The 20,197-nt window shown below is 32.7% G+C and overlaps 1 protein-coding gene across 3 annotated transcripts in view; it reads left to right on the top strand.

The window, feature by feature from the left end:
* The window catches only part of rho-5 (rhomboid-5), a 101,162-nt gene that overhangs the window by 45,900 nt on the left and 35,065 nt on the right, over positions 1-20,197 (top strand). The gene's annotated exons all lie outside the window — the stretch shown is intronic.

The raw sequence follows: 20,197 nt of genomic DNA, 5'->3' as shown, positions 1-20,197 counted from the left end.
ACCTACAATACAATTAATATTTAATTTGTGCTAAAAAGTAATTTTTTTTCATATTTCTTTTTGTCTTACGAAATATACATCTGCATCTCATTATCATTGCCAAAGCGTAGGGTTGAATTCCTAATCTCAAAAATTTGAAACGGAACAATGTAGAACGGAGAGTTTTAACACATCTCTCATTAAATAATTTATTGAGTAATTTTATAATAAGAAGTAACAATCTTATGTATAACAATTAGGGTAATTAAAACCGTTCACTTTCAAGATATCGATAATAAAAACAAACCTTAAAATTATCAATTTCCTATATAAAATTAAAAAAAAAGCCATTAAAAATATATTTTAAATGAAAATTACTTATGAACGACATAAATACCGCAATAAAAATACAATTTTTATCTCACATGAATATTATAAGAGCTTTGATTTTGGTTGATTTTATTGATTTATGAATTAGGCCTGGATGAGATTTTTTTTTGTGAATATTAAATATATATCATTATACCTCACCCGTGCGCGATAAATCCATTCTGATTGGTAATTGCCTGTCGTAAAAATTAGATGGAGGTATAACTTGACGCTGATGAGAGAGGGAAATCAAAATTGCCCATTGCTTTTTAATGCTGGAATATTGATTTTTTTATATAAGAATAACAATTTTAACAAAACATTTTTTTTCTTGCTTGTCACGCGTGTGGAAGGGTAGGCAGAAAGAGCCTTGTGTTAAGACAGTCTGTTCTCCACTTTCCGCCGAAATCTGCAGGCAGGCGTTTCGTGTTGAGTTACGGAACTTAACGGATGGATGGATGGATGGAGTGGGAATCGATCCCATAACCTGTCGCGTTCGTTGCCTCGTGCCTCTGCGACGGGACTGGCTTCTAGCTGATATATTGATTTCAAAGTTCTATTATAATTCTATCTATTTATTGCATTTAAATTTAATTTAAGACATTTATCGCCTATATTTATTCATGTTGTGTTTTTAGTTATAACAAAAATAGCTTATCGCAACTATTTCTAAATGCAAGTTTCCTTCAAAGTAAAAAGTTTCTCGATCTAGAGCGGAAACAATGTACGGCACTTTGAGCTGAAAGTTAAAGATTAAGTTTATGATTCTTTAGTTTTATGGTGATTGAAATTCAAAGTAATCTACGGCTAGGTTTAGACGGTAAAAACTCTACTATTTTGATTTGTTTATAAGATACAAAAATATAAACGATTAAGGAATCAATAAAAAATCGTTTTGTTCTTATTATTACAAAGAATACACCAAAAGTATGAATAAAACAGAATTTATATTTTTAGCCTAAAATAATACATTGCCTTAAGGAATATTTTTTTATTTAGTAAAACGTGGATTTCCGGAAAATACGTCTTTAGACTTAATATTCTATTCAGTTTTTATCTGAGGTTATTAGATATTTTTAAAATACTCAAATAAATTTAATTAATTATATATATACACAAGAAAATATCTTCTTACTCTCCTAAGATTTACATAACGTATATAGTAGTCATTTCTAAACTATAAGTTAGAATTGTTTTGAATTGGTAGAAAGTAAGAATTATTTTCTGTGCTTCAAGAGACCATAGATCTAAAAATCTGATTTTAAATTAAACTTTATACGTCCAAGCGATCTTGAAATAAATGGTCTAGACAGACGACAACGAAGTGGTCCTATAAGGGTCCCGTTTTCCTTATTACAGAACGTACGGAAACAAAAACAAGAAAAGCATCTCTTTCTCACTCTGCCAAGGTTTACATAAGATATTTATTACTCATTTCTAAACTATACCAAATATCGAATGAATAAAGCTCTTACCACAAAATCCGTTTGCCATTTGAACGTAACGTCTCCATTTAACCTGATCCCCGGTACTGTTGCATCAATGACCTGGTTGTCATTTGAATACCCAATACGGTCATTTGGATATATTATTTCTGTGCTATATTGTTGTTATTTGGTAAATCTATATATATTTTCAGCTTCATACTGTAGCCTCAATTTCCGTCAAATTCTGGAGGCATTGCTTGTTCGGTGGCGTAACTCAACGCCGTATCCTCGAGTGGGAATCGAACCTGTCGCTTTTACAGCACCGTGCCGCGACTGGTCTGAATCGTCAGTCGCTTTTTAACCGAATAACTTTATGTAAGGAAGTGTAATGGGAAAAGGTAGTATGGCCAACACCAATCGATTTAATTACTTAAACTGTTATTTTCCATAATTATGTCATTTATTATCGTTAATGGGAGCTTCGTATAGTTTTAAAGCCAAATTTGTTTTATTTATGCTACAATATTTATAAAGCCTATTAGTGCCTTCGATCGTTTTAATATACTCGTAACGGATTTTAAAATTTTCGACAAATAATTGAGGCCGTCGTTCTCCAGTGGCACCAGAGTTTGACGGTTCTGGATTCGATTCCCATTCGGGGAAATTAATTATTATCTATTAATATTTTCATGTCTTAGAGTGGAGAACCCGTACAAAATGACTGGTGGGACGATCCTAGATGGGCCGACGACATAAAGAGGTTGGCGGGTAACGGATGGGTCCGAAAAGCTGAGGTTCGAGTGTAGTGGCGAGAATTGGGGAAGGCCTACGTCCAAGAGTGGATAAAAGATGGCTGTTGATGATGATGATGATGATGAATATTTTCATTTCTTCGCTCTGGTAACAAGATAAAACGCGGCTTTCAGTTCCAGCAATCAACACGCAATGGCTTGAAAATTCGGCAGAAAGTGGCGAGCAGAGTGTCTAATCACTAGGTTCCTTTTGCCTACCCTTCTTTATGCTATATACAGACAGCGCGAAGCTGAAAAATGATCGTGGATAAAATGAAAATAAATTCAAATTAAGTTTCATTGAAACCAGTCAAATGGGTTTTAAAAATAGTAGAATATAGCTTTTTCCTCTTTTTTATCTCATGTTATTTTTTTATACAAAACTGAAGCTCTTTTGTTTGCTTTCAGCTTATGTATATTTGAAGTGGTTATATAACATCAATAGTAGGTGTATGACAAATATATAACTACCTTTATATATATTTTTATTTCACTTTCAATAAAACAAGTATATTTCACAACAAATAAAACAATATCTCAAGATATTTCTTATAAAATGGCGCTATGATGTACGTATACTGAAGCCGTCACGAAGGGTGCGGGTTGGATCCCTATTCGGGGGAATGAATTATTATTTATTAATATTTTCATTTTTTCGCTCTGTCACCAATGCAAAGGCGTTATGTTCCGCCACTCAACACAAAATAGCGTGAAGCTAATATATTTGAAAGTACGCTGTCTATTTATATTGGAGAATAGAAAATTTATATTTGATTGACTTCCCTCCACTACAATGGTTTATTATATTTTAACCAAACTATACCTAAGCATGTAAATAAAAAAAATTAAATCACCTTCACGCTGTATCCTGCACATAACAGGGTAGGCAGAGTTCCCCACTTTCTGCGCTTTGCCCAGACAGAGCGAAGAAATGGAAATATACATTTAAATTAATATTTAATCTCGAGTAGGAATCGAACTTTTGTGCCTCTACGCCACGACTGGCCTAAACATATATTTCTCAGTACCCACATCTTAATATAAACTACCCTAATTCGTGAGATCGCCTCGTAAATTCGTAAGTAACGACACTGTATCGCATTAATAACATCGTAATACTGCCATCATTTCTAGTTTATAGATATTGTAATTATGAAGCGTGGGCCTTGTAATGTGTATAGAAATTAATATTACTTTAATTGTTGTAATCTATTAAAGAATTGCTTTAATGAGAGTTTTGAAAAAAGATGAAAAAGTGAAGAAAATGTTAAAATACTCCTCCAGAATTTGTCGGAAAGTGGGGAACGGAGTGTTTTAACACTAGGTTCCCCTGCCTACCCTATTGTATGCAGGCTACAGTGTGAATCTGATAAAAAAAAATTGAATGAAATGTATAATATAATGTTAGAAATATGCTAAGGCTTACTTTTAAAATAAAGTTAAACATAAATATTTAGAACAGTTTTAAAATATTTTTTCAGTTCCATTTTTTATTTTAAAATTTATGTTTATAAATATCACTTATATTTAGCAAAAAGATTTATTAAAACTGAACACGCTTTTGGAAATCTTCAAAAGGATAAGTGAGGAACATTCCCTCTGGATTACCTTCTTTCAAACATTCAAATTATAGCGATGATATTGGAAGAGTTTGAGAATTTTCTTATGCAAATATAACTTCTTTGTTCTTGTTCTTATCTTTTATGTTTTAGATGTTAAGCCTTAGCCTTAGTACTATAATGTATGAATGTAATTTTTACAGAAATATTGTTTTAGATTGATATCTAAGTATATAATATACAAGCGGTCCGCTCGCGGTTTCACCCGCGTGAACTACGTTATTATTAATTTCTGTCTCCATGACTACGTCCTAGTGACGTCTATGCAAAATTTGAGACTCCTAGCATTTGTAGTAACGAAGTTTCATACAAACTTTCGACCCCAAAAACAACCCCTTAGTAGTCGAATATTGCAAATTCTCGTCTTAGCGAGCACCTACGTCCTATAAATAACTCCTATGCAAAATTTGAGATTCCTAGCACATGTAGTTTCTGAGATATCGTGATGATTGAGTGAGTGACCTTTCGATTTTATATATATAGATGATAATCTATATATATAAAAGGACTTGTCCTCACTGACTGAGGTAAGACGCACGCACAGCCGTAACCGCTGTGCGTAGAAACGTGATATTTGGACAGATGTTTACTTTTGTAATCTGGACATCCACTAAGAAGGGATTTTGAAAAATTTTAACCCTAAAGGGGTGAAATAAGGGTTGAAAGTTTGTATGGAAAATTTTTTAAATCTGCACCGATTTTTATAAAATTGTAAATTCAGACTCTTAAAAATATTTAATTGAATACGTGTTTCACGGTTTTTTATAATTTACCCCCTAGGGATACAAATAAGGGGTTGAAAGTTTGTATGGAAAAAACTTTAAATCACCACCGATTTTTATAAAATTTGAAATTTACACTCTTAAAATATTACATTGATTGAATACATGTTTCGTGGTTCATTTTAATTCATCCCCTAGCGGTGCAATTAAGGTGTTGAAAGTTAGTATGGAAAAATCTTTAAATCGCCACCGATTTTTTTTTAAATTCTAAATTTAGACCCTTAAGAATATTTAATTGAACACATGTTTCTTGGTTTATTTTAATTCATCCCCTAGGGGCGCAAATAAGGGGTTGAAAGTTTGTATGGAAAAATCTTTAAATCGGCACCGATTATTATAAAATTTGAAACTTAGACTCTTAAAAGTATATCACTGAACACATGTTTCGTGGTTTATTTTAATCCATCCCCTACGGTTGTAAATCAGGGGTTGAAAGTTAGTATGGAAAAATCCTTAATCGCCACCGATTTTTATAAAATTTGAAACTTAGACTCTTAAAAATATTTCATTAAATACATATTTCGTGGCTCATTTTAATTCATCCCCTAGGGGTGCAAATAAGGGATTGAAAGTTAGTATGGAAAAGTCTTTAAACCGCCACCGATTTTCATAAAATGTGAAATTGATACTCTTAAAAATATTTCATTGAACTGCGAAAGCGAAGCTGCGCGCGTCCGCTAGTATAATATCCCATCAAAAACATAAATGTAAAATGAAAGCCAAGTTCTGTAATAAAACGTATGCTTTCAGCGATAAAAGAAGTGAGATGTAAATGTATGCCAAGTTCAATGGTCAGTCTTGAAATTTATTTTTAACAATATAAAATATTTTATAACAACTGAAAATGTCCATTCTTCTTACAATTTGGAGACTTTATTTATGTGTAATATCTGACTTGGCTAGTTTTCAAATTAATTTACATCGATATAAATGAATGTAATCAAATTCTATTCTATTCAGATTCTATTGTAAATTCATATGAAAACTAGCCAAGTTAGATATTACACATAAATAAAGTCTCCAAATTGTAAGAAGAATGGACATTTTCAGTTGTTATAAAATATTTTATATTGTTAAAAATAAATTTCAAGACTGACCATTGAACTTGGCATACATTTACATCTCACTTCTTTTATCGCTGAAAGCATACGTTTTATTACAGAACTTGGCTTTCATTTTACATTTATGTTTTTGATGGGATATCATTACTTTTTGTACAGAAATTATAAGTAGGAAGGTTCATAATGTAATCAAAATCAAAATATTCTTTATTCAATTTGGCCATTACAAGTACTTTTCCTATAAGAAGCTACTACGGCAAGAAACTCAAGAGTTGCTCTTTTTAAAACATAGTTTAGAGTAAGCGCTTCATAGGACATTTCTCTTCGCCGAATAAACCAAGTAGGACACCATTGTTATAATACACTTCTATCTTAATATTGTATAAATCTACTGCAGCTTTTATGTCGGAAGTAGCTCCGTACGTAGTTAAGCAAAGCATGTCTTCTTTAGAAGAGTAAAGATTCCCGTTTCGAGCGCTAGTGTAGATACTTAAATCATTCCAGTTACGACATACGTACTCTACTATAGTCTCGCGCAATTTATTAGTTTGTTGTATATCAATACGCTCAAACGAAGAATATGCAATAGCATGGAAGAGACAGCTCCCATCGGGAGGCATTGGAACAATTCGTTGTAAGTTCTTGTTTCAACCACAAGCAATTCTATTGAACGACTCATTGTTCAACATGTCTTGGAAAAAATATAAACAATAAGTTTATTAAGTGCTGACGGTACCAATCTGAATTGATATGATCCCAAGGTCGACTTCGTTCTCTGCCGTTTTTACAAGTGTTCTTAAAACCAGTAAAATCATGAAACCCAGGCCAAAAAAACCATTAAAATATGAGCGCCTTCGTACAATAAAATATATCTAATATAATTAGGTATTTCCTTTTTTATTATGGTCAATAATATTATGTTTTATTACTCTTAAGACGATATTTAATTATATATGAAAATAGATTATATTTATCTATGAATCTCGACTATAGTTTTTATTTTGTTGATTAAATGACAGTTGTCAGATTAGAAAGTAATTAATGTATGCTGCGTTTAGAAATCTGATATATTAATTATTATTTTTTTCTAATTTTATTATTTTGTTGGAATAACTCAACACGCAATGCCTCCAGAGTTCGATGGAAAGAGGGGAACTGAGTGTCTTTACACTAGGTTCCCTCTGTCTACCCCGCTATGTGTGGGATACATCGTAAAGCGGATTTATTTATTTTTTATTATTTTGTTTAAGTAATTTTTAATTTTCTCTTATTTTTTTTATTAACAATTACTTAATTTTTTACTGTTAATCTATATAAGTATATATATAAAAGGACTTGTCCTCACTGACTGAGGTAAGACGCACGTACAGCCGTAATCGCTGTGCGTAGAAACGTGAAATTTCGACAGATGTTTACTTTCGTAATCTGGACATCCACTAAGAAGGGATTTTAAAAAAATTTAACCCTAAAGGGGCGAAATAAGGGTTGAAAGTTTGTATGGAAAAATATTTAGATTGGCACCGATTTTTATAAAATTCGAAATTTAGATTTTTAAAAGTATTTAATTGAACACGTGTTTCATCGTTTTCTAGAATTCTCCCCCTAAAGGTACAAAGATGGGGTTGAAAGTTTGTATAGATTTTTTTTTAAATCGGCACCAATTTTTATAAAATTTGGAATTCAGACTCTTAAAAGTATTTAATTGAACACATGTTTCATGTTTTCTTGAATTCTTCCCCTAAGGGTGCAAATAAGGGGTTGAAAGTTTGTATAGAAAAATCTTTAAAACGCCACCGATTATTATAAAAATTTAAATTTAGACTCTTAAAAATATTAATTTGAACATGTGTTTCATGGTTTTCTAGAATTCACCCCCTCAGGGTGCAAATAAGGGGTTGAAAGTTTGTATAGAAAAATCATTAAATCGCCACCGATTTTTATAAAATTTAAAATTTAGACTTAATAATATTTCATTCAACACATGTTTCGTGGTTTTTTGGAATTCACCCCTAAATACGCAAGCGAAGCTGCGCGCGTCCGCTAGTAATCTATATATATATAAAAGGACTTGTCCTCACTGACTGAGGTAAGACGCACGCACAGCCGTAACCGCTGATGGTAGAAACGTTAAATTTGGACAAAAGTTTACTTTCGTAATCTGGACATCCACTAAGAAGGGATTTTAACCCTAAAGGGGTGAAATAGGGGTTCAAAGTTTGTATGGAAAAAAATTTTAATCGGCACCGATTTTTATAAAATTTGAAATTTAGATTTTTAAAAGTATTTAATTGAACACGTGTTTCATAGTTTTCTAAAATTCTCCCGCTAAGGGTGCAAATAAGGGGTTATTAGAATTCACCCTAAAATACGCAAGCGAAGCTGCGCGCGTCCGCTAGTTACTTTATAATTACTTCTGTTAAGATAGCTGGTAGGCTGACAATATATCAAATTAAAAATCAAACCAGCTTCACGCTGTATCCCGCACACAGCAGAGTCTATCTATCTATCTATCTCTCTGTCTAGAGAACCTAGTATTAAGACACTCAGTAACTCCACTTTCCATCGAATTCTGGAGGCATTGCGTGTTGAGTGGCGGAACTCAATGCCGCGCCTTACCTCGACACCAGAGCGAAGAAATGGAAATATAAGTTTAACTCAAGGAAATAAATATTTCATTTCCTCGAATGGGAATCGAACTCACAACCAGTCGGTTTTACAGTCACACTTTGTGCCCCTGTGCCACGACTGACCTTACAGATAGTATATTATTATTAAATTTTGTTAATATTTCTATCAATATAATTATTTTTTTTATGTTTATTTTTTAGTGTATTTTTTTTCTGTTTTCGGATTCTGTACCTCGAAAGCAATAAAACAGAACCCTTATAGGATCTTATATAGGACTTAGTGCTTAAATATGATGTTAATCCATTTATTATATTTGTATATTTTTACGTGAAGCCCTTGAAGTCCACATGATGGCAGGCTTTCTCAGGACATAAATTAGAGTCATTTTTAGCTACAAATGGAGACATATCTTATCTTAGAATATACTTGAAAGCATCGTGTTGTTTTAGATGGCTTACGTAAGTAATAGTGAAGTTAGTCTACAAAACAAATAAAATATTTACTAACGTGTGACATAAATTAAAGCAACATATATAAATAATGCATTTGCTCTTATTTTGTTGGCAGGCGCTAAGCCTAAAAATCAATTATCATGAACTTTGATTGCTATGCTTTCACTACAGGCGCTATAAGTAAATGTTCCTAATTGAATCTATTTATTGAAAAATTATAAGAAAATATTTAAAAAATACTAGTTTCGGATTTTTCCCTTTACATACACCCAATTACTTAACCGGATGCTAAATTTCACCATTCCAGGTCATCTGGAACTTGGTTAACATTAAGGTCTATAGGTCAGTCACCCCCCTAAAAATTAACGATTTTTGGACGTCATTATCTAAATAAGTGTTTGAGCTGTGTTTATGAAATTTTATGCACGTATACAGGTAGGGGGTCTAAATATTTGAGCCAAATATGATAGGTTTAGGTGGAATAGTTTTTGAGTTACGAATAGGTAAAAAGTGGCTTCAAATGGTTCGTGTAAAATAACACACGGTGCTGCTCGCCAGTTCTGAAACCCAGAACTTGGCACGCGCTCCGCGCGTTTTAAATATGATAACACTCATTTCCATCTGCGGGGCACTAGACGTAGGCTGGGCTTTCACCCTTATGTCATCGATATTCCTCCTTTTCGTACGCAGCGCTTCGCCTCAACTTTCTTAATGCGAACAGCAAAAGAGTGGAACTCCCTGCCTGCTGAACTGTTCCCCGACATGTATAACCTCTCTCTAACGAACGAGTGAATAGGCACTATCTAGGCAAGCATGCTCCACCTTCGTTCGCATCATCGCTTACCACCAGGTGAGATAGCGGACAAATGCTTACCTATCTACAATAAAAAAAAAAAAGATTGAGGCCAGTCGCGGCGCAGAGCACAAGCGAGTGGCTAAACGTGACAGGTTGTGTATTCGATTCCTGCTCAACGAAATGAATGTATATTAGACCTTTCTATTATGAAAATCTATTTTTTTGTTATTAAAGGCTTTTTTTAACAATAGTATAGTGATTTTTATATGAAAAAATATTGAAATGTACGTTTTGAATATTTAAAATCAGATAAAATCCAAAGCTAAAAAGCATGTGTTGCGATGTATTTATTTATGAACTCGCTGTATTTCATATGAAAAAGCACTCCGATACTGTCACAGGTTATAAAGTGCTTTGTTTCAATACATTTTTTTTATATACAGACAGACAGTGAAACGATGAAGATTCAATATATATAGTTAGATAGAATGATATAGTATCTGTGATATTGATTACTGCAGTATATAAGCTGTGAGAGCTTTGTTGGTATGCATATTGGAATGTATTTTAAAATAATCGCTGTTTATTTGGCATGACCTTATATAGGCTATTTAACATTTTATTTACATAAAAGACAATTAAAATAATGTTTAAGCATAATTTAGCCTTATGTTTACAATTAAAAAATAAATCAGCTTTACACTGTATCCCGCACACAGTAGGGTAGGCAGAGGGAACCTCGTGTTAAGACACTCCGTTTCCCCCTTTTCTGCCGAATTCTGGATTACGTGTTGAGTAGCAGAACTCAACGTCGCGCTTTTCCTCGACACCAGAGCGAAGAAATGGAAATATAAACGTAAATATATATTTCACTTCCTCGAGTGGGGATCGAACCCAAAACCGTCGCGTTACAGTCACACCCTTGCACCTCTGCGCTACGACGGCACCAGATTTACAGTTAATATATAAACATTTAAAAATGTAAAAAAAAATAACAATAATATTTATACAAGTATGGCTCACATATCTATAGAGGTATCAGATTTGATTTTTGATGTATTGAATTCAATCGAAAAGATTATGGAAAGTGGATATCGGAGTGTCCTAACACTAAGTTCTACCTGTCTACCCTGAGATGAGCATGATATGGTGAAACTGAGTTTTCCTATAAAAACAACATATAACAATTCAAATATTAAATTACAACATTAAAAATATATTTATTTGGCTATCTCATATTAAAATGAAATCCATCTAAATCTACCTAAATTGATATTGTAATTCCAAGTTATTGAATTTATACAATTCATACTATAATATGCTTTATATAATTCAAATTAGAGTTGCTTATAGCTTGTCAAAGCTCGATCTCTAGGTTGCATCTGATATAGCCTATGTGTTGTTGACCGCTAATCTAATTAGTTCTGGTTCCATATGAAACGGTGTTGTTAATGTGAAAGCTTGTGAAAAGATGTGGATTGTGAATTGTTATTTGAAATAACTGTCACGATATTTTTATTTAATTTTTTTAAAATCAATTTTATAATGGCAGCGATTTTCAAGATATTACTATTTTCAATATAATTATAATATATTTGACTGGATAATTATTTTTTTTATGTTGATTCAATAGAATTTGAGGCCAGTCGTGGCTCTGGAGGACAAGCATGTGACTGTAAGCACGGCAGGTTGTGAGTTTGATTCTCACTCTAGGGAATTAAATATTTAATATTTTCATTTTTTCACAAGCGGGATACAGCGTGAAGCTGCACAGAAAATTATAGCCGTAAAACTTTATACATAAAAAAATAATGGAAATAATTTCGAATATGTATATGAAAAGATGAAGTCGAAGTGATTATTTGACTTCATATTAACAGAGCGTGACGAGATCAAAGAGTCCTATTCCATGTTGCTCGATCGACATAGGGTGTAAAATAGTGAAATATTTCCCTAGTTTTATATTTTTATGTGTATGTCGTTATACATACATATATATAGCAAATTTAATCTTAGAAGCATAGTATATGATGTTTTTCTCTTAACATAAAGTTTATATAATATTTTTATTACTTATATGCTGTATATAGCTCTGAGTTCCACCACTCAATGCCATGAAAATTTGGCGGAAGGTGGAGAACGGAGTGTCTTAACTCTAGGTTTCCTCTGCCTGTTTTGTAGGATACAGCGTAAAGCTGAAAAAATGTTTAATTAATAATAATTAAGTAATTTACGTATTTAGTATCTATATTGGTCAGTTAGTATAAGAGAAACTAAGTTTCTCGAGTGTATTTGAAGTTTCTGATTTCCCTGTGGCTTATGGTATATACTATATACAAAATATATATGTATGTACATCCCCTAAATATTAGGACAACATCTACAAAACATATAATTTATATATTAATGCGAAATATTAATACAGAAATTGTTATTTTAGCTTGTAGTTATGTTTGTAGTTTTTCTCTGTTTTCCTAGAATTGTGAAGCCATAAATTAGGCAGGTTTAGTTAATATTTGTTTTGTTTTTTAATATATATAGATAAAGAGTGCTTGCTATACCTAGATTAATTCAGTAGCTCTGAACTGGATTTGCACTTTCTATTTTTTCAGCTTTCTGGAGGTATTTCGTGTTGAGTGACAAAATTCAACGCTGCGCTGTACCTCCTAGTAGAGAGAGAGAGAGAGAGAGGAAATGAAACTATTTCATTTCCTTACCTTACATTAGGTTAACTTTCTTTAACTACCAAGCATAGTGTGTAAGAATGGTACCTATATGAGGAAAATGCCTACAAAGCCTTAGAATGTGCTTCCACAGCCGCTTGTTGAATTATTTATGTACTCAGAGAAAATATTTTCATGGTAAAACGAAAAACCGCGCTTTGCCTTTACACCAGAACAAAGAAATGAAAAAAATGTAATATTTAATTTCCACAGGTGGGAATCGAACCCACAACTCGTCGAGCTTAAAGTCACACCCTTGTACCCGTGCGCCAGGAATGGATTTGAAAGATATTTGGAACATAAAAATATTATTGAACAAAATTATAAAATAACTATATCATAGTTACTATAATAAAACGACAGACATTTTGACAGAATTCGTTCTGGCCGCGCGTATCATAAATCTCGATACAAAATGTGGGCGGTTCGTAAAAGTTTCGGTTAAAATTTTCTGTTAGTTACCAGATGGCTGGTTGGCTTTCCTGCGGAAGCGATGCTATCGATAGCCGAGACCCTCCATTATACTGCGCCGTATCACGCTATCACAAGTGGAATTTCAACGAGCTTTCAAAGAAATTAATAAGAAGAGCGTGCTTCGCGAACCCGTTGAGTAATTTTAGATTTGTTTTCTTTTTTTTATTATATAAATGATAGTAATATATATTGTTTTGTATTGTTGATGATAAGAATTTTACTTTATTAACATAATTAAATTTATTTACTTCGTAGAAACAAATTAAAAACTATTAAATGTAAACGATAATCCGCCGTAATACCTAATTTATTTTGTCATCCATCGAAACATCGGGGGATGACGTTTCACTTTAAAGCCCATATTAATAAACCGCTCTCAATTCTGGGGTCGATCTTGAGATGCCATTCTCAGAGTAGACAGCGGATAATATACCTAAATGCTTTTGTTGCGGGTTCTGTATGGGAACCTAAAATTAAAAAGGTGACGGTTGAATACAATTAAATAATATTTTTTTTTGGACTCGAGAAATAATCTCATTTTATACTTTTCTTTTAGTATCTTCATACTACTATATATAGATACTAGCGGACGCGCGCAGCTTCGCTTGCGTATTTAGGGGTGAATTCCAAAAAACCACGAAAGATGTGTTCAATTAAATATTTTTAAGAGTCTAAACTTCAAATTTTATAAAAATCAGTGGCGATTTAATGATTTTTCCATACAAACTTTCAACCCCTTATTTGCATACTTAGAGGGAGAATTCTAGAAAACTATGAAATACGTATTCAATTAAATACTTTTAAAAATCTAAATTTCAAATTTTATAACAATCGGTGCCGATTTAATTTTTTTTCCATACAAACTTTCAACCTCTATTTCACCCCTTTAGGGTTAAAATTTTTCAAAATCCCTTCTTAGTGGATGTCCAGATTACAAAAGCAAATATCTGTCCAAATTTAACGTTTCTACGCACAGCGGTTACGGCTGTGCGTGCATCTTACCTCAGTCAGTGAGGACAAGTCCTTTTATATATATAGATAATATGTACATTTAAGATATATTACAGCATTGTCTTTGTACATATTATGTACAAAGACAATGCTGTAATATATCTTAACACCTGGTTGATCTTAACATGGCAATCAAGTATCGGCGTTTGTTTTGCTTCGGTAATGAAGTGCTTTCTCAATCAATTGATGTAAGCTTATTCAAAAGTAAACCAATATCTAACGTTTTATTACAAATTTGTATAAACCGACGGTCCCCAGGTAAATTATCGAAAGTGAAAAATTGCAAGTATCTTTTATTGCTATTTTGAACTATTAACAACGGTAGTTTTCGATTATGTACACGTTTAGAAAATTCATAAATAATATATGTTTTTGTAATTTTGAAAAAAGTTGATTAAAATGATATTTCTCAGTAGTTTTAAAGAGCGATAAAAATATTTGCTATTTTAGACTTTCGAAACTTTATCTAGATCATTGAAATATTTTCTGAATTACAAACTTCCTGCTGTATGCATATAGCAGGGTAGGCATAGGCGACCTAGTGTCAAGACATTGTTTTTCGCGCTGTGGTACCAGAGCGAAAAAATAAATATATTCATAAATAATAATTCTTACTCCCGAATGGGAATCGAACCTAGGATCGTTGCGTAAGAGTCACACGTTTATGCCACACCACGACTCCCGTCTCCATTTGCTCCGCATTTCAGTGTCCTACTGGGGTTATTAAGTTCGTGCTATCCATTTTAAACCTTGCCTCTTTTAAAATAGTCAAAGCTTGGTGAAAATTTTCGGAAACCATTTGTAACTGAACTCCTTATCGTTTTCCTGTTCTTATCTCTTTTGAAGCTTGTCTAATGTCTATTAAAATGTATAAAGAAGAAGCTGAAAATTTAACTTTATTTATGAAATAGATTAATATCTAGTTTTCTAATTACTTTAATATTAAAGTTTACCGTATTCCTAAGTACATTTTTATATATAAGCTAAAATTATCTTTCTTCTTCTTTTTCTCCTTCTAATAGTGCCTCTCCAACTAGTGAAGATTTAACAATTATTAGTCAACTTCCCACCTTACCCTTCCATCTACGGCGCTTTTAATTCCCGTCCATTCTTCGATGTTCCTCAGCCATGACTCTCTTCTACCCCCGGTTTTCCTTTTCCCAGAAACTTTTCCCATTATTATAATTTGCAAGAAAATTATTATCTTTACACAATTGTAATTATTGTAAGTATTGTGTAACATATTTTATATAAAAACGTTTTTGAAATCATTATTTTTAAGCTGGGTTTTTATTTGTACGACCCACAAGAAACATTTTTATAAGCATTGAATTTAATAAGGTAGGCGTGATAAACAGCTTAATATTCGTCTAGCCATATTGAAAATAGACTAAAATAAGATTCTAATGAGAATTCTTAACAGACCTATTATATTCTTAGAAGATATTTATTACGTTATGATATGGTAAATAGATAATATTAGCTGCTTAGGCCCGTATATATAAATCGTTCTTAAGTCTGAGACTGATCTTGGGATGCCGTTTTCATTCATAGATATATAATTTATGAATGATAACGGCATCTCAAGATCGATCTCAGATTTGAGAGCAGTTTATAAATGCGGGCTAAGGCAAAATGTCAGAAGGGGATTTAAGTTCTTGCCTGGTATATTTCATTAAAATTATCTCAATTATCGGTAAAAGCACTATATTATTTATTTTATAAAAATATTAAGCATTTGTACGCTTACAATATCAACATAAAGTGCAAATATTTGATGATGTATAGTTTTAATAACATTTTGGTACATTCCTCACTTTTGTGTTAGTTAATTAAAATGTAATATACATTTTGTAGATGAATTTTAAATTTCGTTATCGCTATTAATTTTCGTTTAAAAATATTAATTTCTAAAATGTATTTATAAATATAGTTTCGGAGGAATTATGGGCGGGAAGTAGTTTTCTAGTTTCATAATAACACTTGCGTCCTGCTCGCGACTTCGCCCGCTTTAACTACAAAATGATTTATTTACTAACCTTAATTAAGGATTTTATGTATAGACAGAAAACAGTTACAATTTTATTATAAGTAAAGATATAGACGTTATTTCAATAAAAAAAGTAATTTTAAGATTTATATACGTGCTTGGAAGTGCACACTTATTGCACTATAACTGTTAAAGTAATTATTAGATAACATCAACTAGATTCTAGACTAGACCATCACGTACTTGGAAACTAGGTTAATACCTGTAGAATTGATTAAAGTCCTGTACGAAGTTTATTCCTTAATAACGTTATTTCTAACTGTTTGACCACGTTTGATACAAAATAAGATTTTAAATAAACTTAAATAATGATACGAAAAAAGAAATTTTTTGAGCTGCATACTGTATCCTTCATACAGCTTGGTTGGCAGAGAGATACCCTGTGTGTTGAGTGGCAGAACTTAACGTCGCCCTTTGCTATATCAAACGGAGAAATGAAAATAATTAATTCCCCCAAGTGAGGATTGAACCTACAATCGTTGTCGGCCTGCTTTAAAATATATTTTAAGCATTATAAGGCATTATGAGCTTAATTTTTAAATTCTCTACCAACACCAATTATTTGCATCTGGTTACCCTTCTCGAATCTTCGAAACTTCCAATAGTGGTCGGTATTGGTTGTGCGCTAAGAATAGCAATAAGCCTGACTATCGCACTGTCTTCGATTATATTATATCTATAGTACAAAAGAAGAAAATTTAAAGGAAATTTTTACAAAGAAAATTATAATGAGAAGTACAATTTACGTTTTAACGAGAGCACTTTTAGAATAAAGAGACTTCCTCGACTTTTTAATAAGGTTAGTAATTAAATCTATAAAACTATTTTAATGACCTGTTATTAAGAAAATGTAAATTAGTGGCACAGTTGCTGGTGGTGCCTGAGGTATGGTTTTATATACCCATTTATAATGTATTAGTAAATAAGTTGTTTGGACTTAAATAAGTGGGTTTTTGGTGGCTTTAAAATATACTTACGCCTTAGCGACGGTTTTGGGTTTCGATTTCCATTCGAGGGAGTGAATTATCTCTCTGGTACTAAGGCGAAACGCGTCGTTGAATTTCGTCATTCAACACGCAAAGATCTAAAAGTTCAGCTGAAAGTGGCAAACATAGCCTTAACACTAGGTTCCCCTGGCCTACCGTGCTATGCGGGATACAACGTGAACTGATTTTTAATATTTTGTATGTTATTATATACTATTTTTCAATTTTACTATACACACATTTTTGATATCTAAATAATATATTCCCCGAAATATATATCGTTTACCCAACGATTTTCAAAATTGCTTTTGATCCTGCCGAGCATGGCCAACGTTTACGATACATTTTCCTCCAGATAAGGTCCTCACTGGCACCACGCCCTGCGAATGACGTGAGCAAACTGCCAACCAACGTAATAATCCAATCGATCTATTTGTCAACATTGTGCCATATGGCGCACGTCCGACACTGTTGATATATCCTCAGGATAAGCCTCCTTTATCAAATTATCTGGTAAGATATCTGCAAGACAATTCTGCTACGTGTTATTATATAATAGGGATAATGTGACCAGTTGAGGCCAATTGTGACGCAGGGACAGGGGTTGTGGGTTCGATCCCCTTTCGAGGAAATGAAATTGGATATTGAAAATATTTCTTCATTCTGGTGTCGAGGCAGAGCGCGGCGTTTAGTTCCGCCACATAATACGCTATGCCTTCAGAACTTGGCGGAGAGTGGGGAACGTAGTGTCTCAACACTAGGTCCCTTGCTAAAGAAGAATGAAGTGCCTAAATTACGTTGAATCATCCTAACCTAATCCATGTTATGATAAAGTTGTGAATGTTAACAGCAGTTTCTGTTGCTGGCGTGGTTTATATGACAATTTAATAATTAAAGTTGTCTTATACAATAATGTTGTTACAATGTTGTCGGTGTTGACAACGGTGTTGTGAATGTTGTTATAAGGAAGTATGATATATGAAGCTAGCGATCTAATCGTGGCTCGAATTTAAGCTAACCTATTGTTAAACATCAATAAATTATAAGGGACGTTTCCAGTACCGTTAAGTGATTTATGGTTAGCTTTGTTAAATTGTCAATACAATATTTTCGTAAACTGTTTTTTTTATTAGAAAAGATAATTATTTTGACTTACTGCATTTTGAGGTAGACGGGTTATTCGATGTGTGGGTATTTTAAAATATTAATAAAAATAATTTGTTTATTTTAAAGGTAATTTGTATAGTGTGTTTTAATAATTGATTTATTTAATCACACAAATATAAGTTGGGTACATATCGATGAACCCTGGGTAAATTATAGAAAGTGAGAAATTGCTAATTTCTTTTATTACTGTTTTGAATTATTAATAACGGTAGTATTCGATTATATACAGGTTTAAAAAACGATTTTTTAATAAAAAAAACTTATTAAAATTACCCTTCTTAGTAGGAAGTAATTAGCATGAAAGCCCCGATGGGAGAATCCGACTCGCACTTAACCGTTTTTTATTAAAGCAGTACAGTGAATTTTATAAAATGTATTATATCTCCAGTATCAATGTATGAAAGAACCTGTCCAAATCATAGACTGCCATATAATATCATGCTGAACAGACCTAGTTTGCACTCTACAGTGCGAGCTGCATCTACCTATGTAACACAAAGAAAATGTACGCCAGGTCAAGGTCGACTGTTGTATCTCACGGATGAGAAAATCACGAGAAATTTTTCAAAAGAATTAACGAGGCCTCGAGCACATTTTAAGACACTCGCTAAGATGACGTTTAAATAAATACTTTCAAATAAAAGATCTTTATTTAAGTTTGCTTGTGTAACTTGAAAAAGTGAATCTTTTGATGTGTTTAGATATCAATCCATTATATTTTTATTTTCGGCTTGGTATATTCTCCTTTGGAAATTCTAATTAAATTTAAAAATTGGCGTTGTATCTTGTATATAGCATGGTAAGCAAAAGGAACCTTAATAACCGCTTAATCTTTCAAGGCACTGCGTTCATTGGTTTGCGTTGCTTTGGTACCAAAGCGAAGAAATGAAAATATTAATAAATAATAATTCACACCCTCGAGTTCAAATCGAACCTACACCCCTCGCGTTACAGTCACACTCTGCACCATGATGTGCTCAATATTTATCAAAGATATATAGCGAATTACATAAATTGCTTGGTGTTATGGTAAATAATTACCAGTAAACTAGCACACCTGTGTCCTAAATGGATTAATATTAGCTTCTACTAGTTGAACGTTATGATATAGCCGGTTATAAGATTTGAAATAACTATTACTAATATTATTAGATAACATTACTTACATAAATTTTAATATTTGCACTTAGAGCTCGAAAATTATCATCATCATCATCATCATCATCAACAGCCATCTTTTGTCCACTGCTTGACATAGCCCTTCCCCAATTCTCGCCACGACACTCGATCCTTAGCTTTTCGGACCCATCAGCTTCCCGCCAACCTCTTTATGTCGTCGGCCCATCTGGCAGTTTTAAACGACGTAGTTTTCGATGCTGCTTGATAAAACCATGTGGCTTAGTAGTGAGAGCGCTTGAACGGTTTCCAATATGTGCGGGTTCAAATACCGCTACGTTAACGATAAAATAGGTAGGTATATATGTAGATTTATATGTATAGAACTACATTTAATGTGAGTTAATTGGCAATTAACGTATCTGAGTCTCAATATTTGTAGATACAATTTAAGTAGGTACCAATGCCAGCAAATTACATTTCCAATCTATATAACATTTAGTTAGTGTAAATTGAATTTCCGTTGGAATTGCAGTCAGAAATACCAAATCAATCCGGTCAATTTAACGATGACGCTTCAACCGGAATAACGAAAATAGTACAAATTGAGCACCTGTTTATACAATTCTATAGTATTTCTCTACTTGAATTACGGTTAATGAGAATAAATTGCTAGTTCCTGAGGTCTGAGTTCGGCGGAAAATAGAGAGTGAAGTGTGTTAACACTAGTTTCCCCATACTTATCCTGCTGTACACCTTGTTCTAA

This window comes from Heliconius melpomene, chromosome 15, assembly GCF_056956725.1.
Source record: "Heliconius melpomene rosina isolate 202511_hmr_F chromosome 15, ASM5695672v1, whole genome shotgun sequence".
Classification (NCBI taxonomy): domain Eukaryota; kingdom Metazoa; phylum Arthropoda; class Insecta; order Lepidoptera; family Nymphalidae; genus Heliconius; species Heliconius melpomene.
The sequence above is the reverse complement of the archived record's forward strand: the minus strand, read 5'-3'. Positions and strand labels throughout refer to the sequence as shown.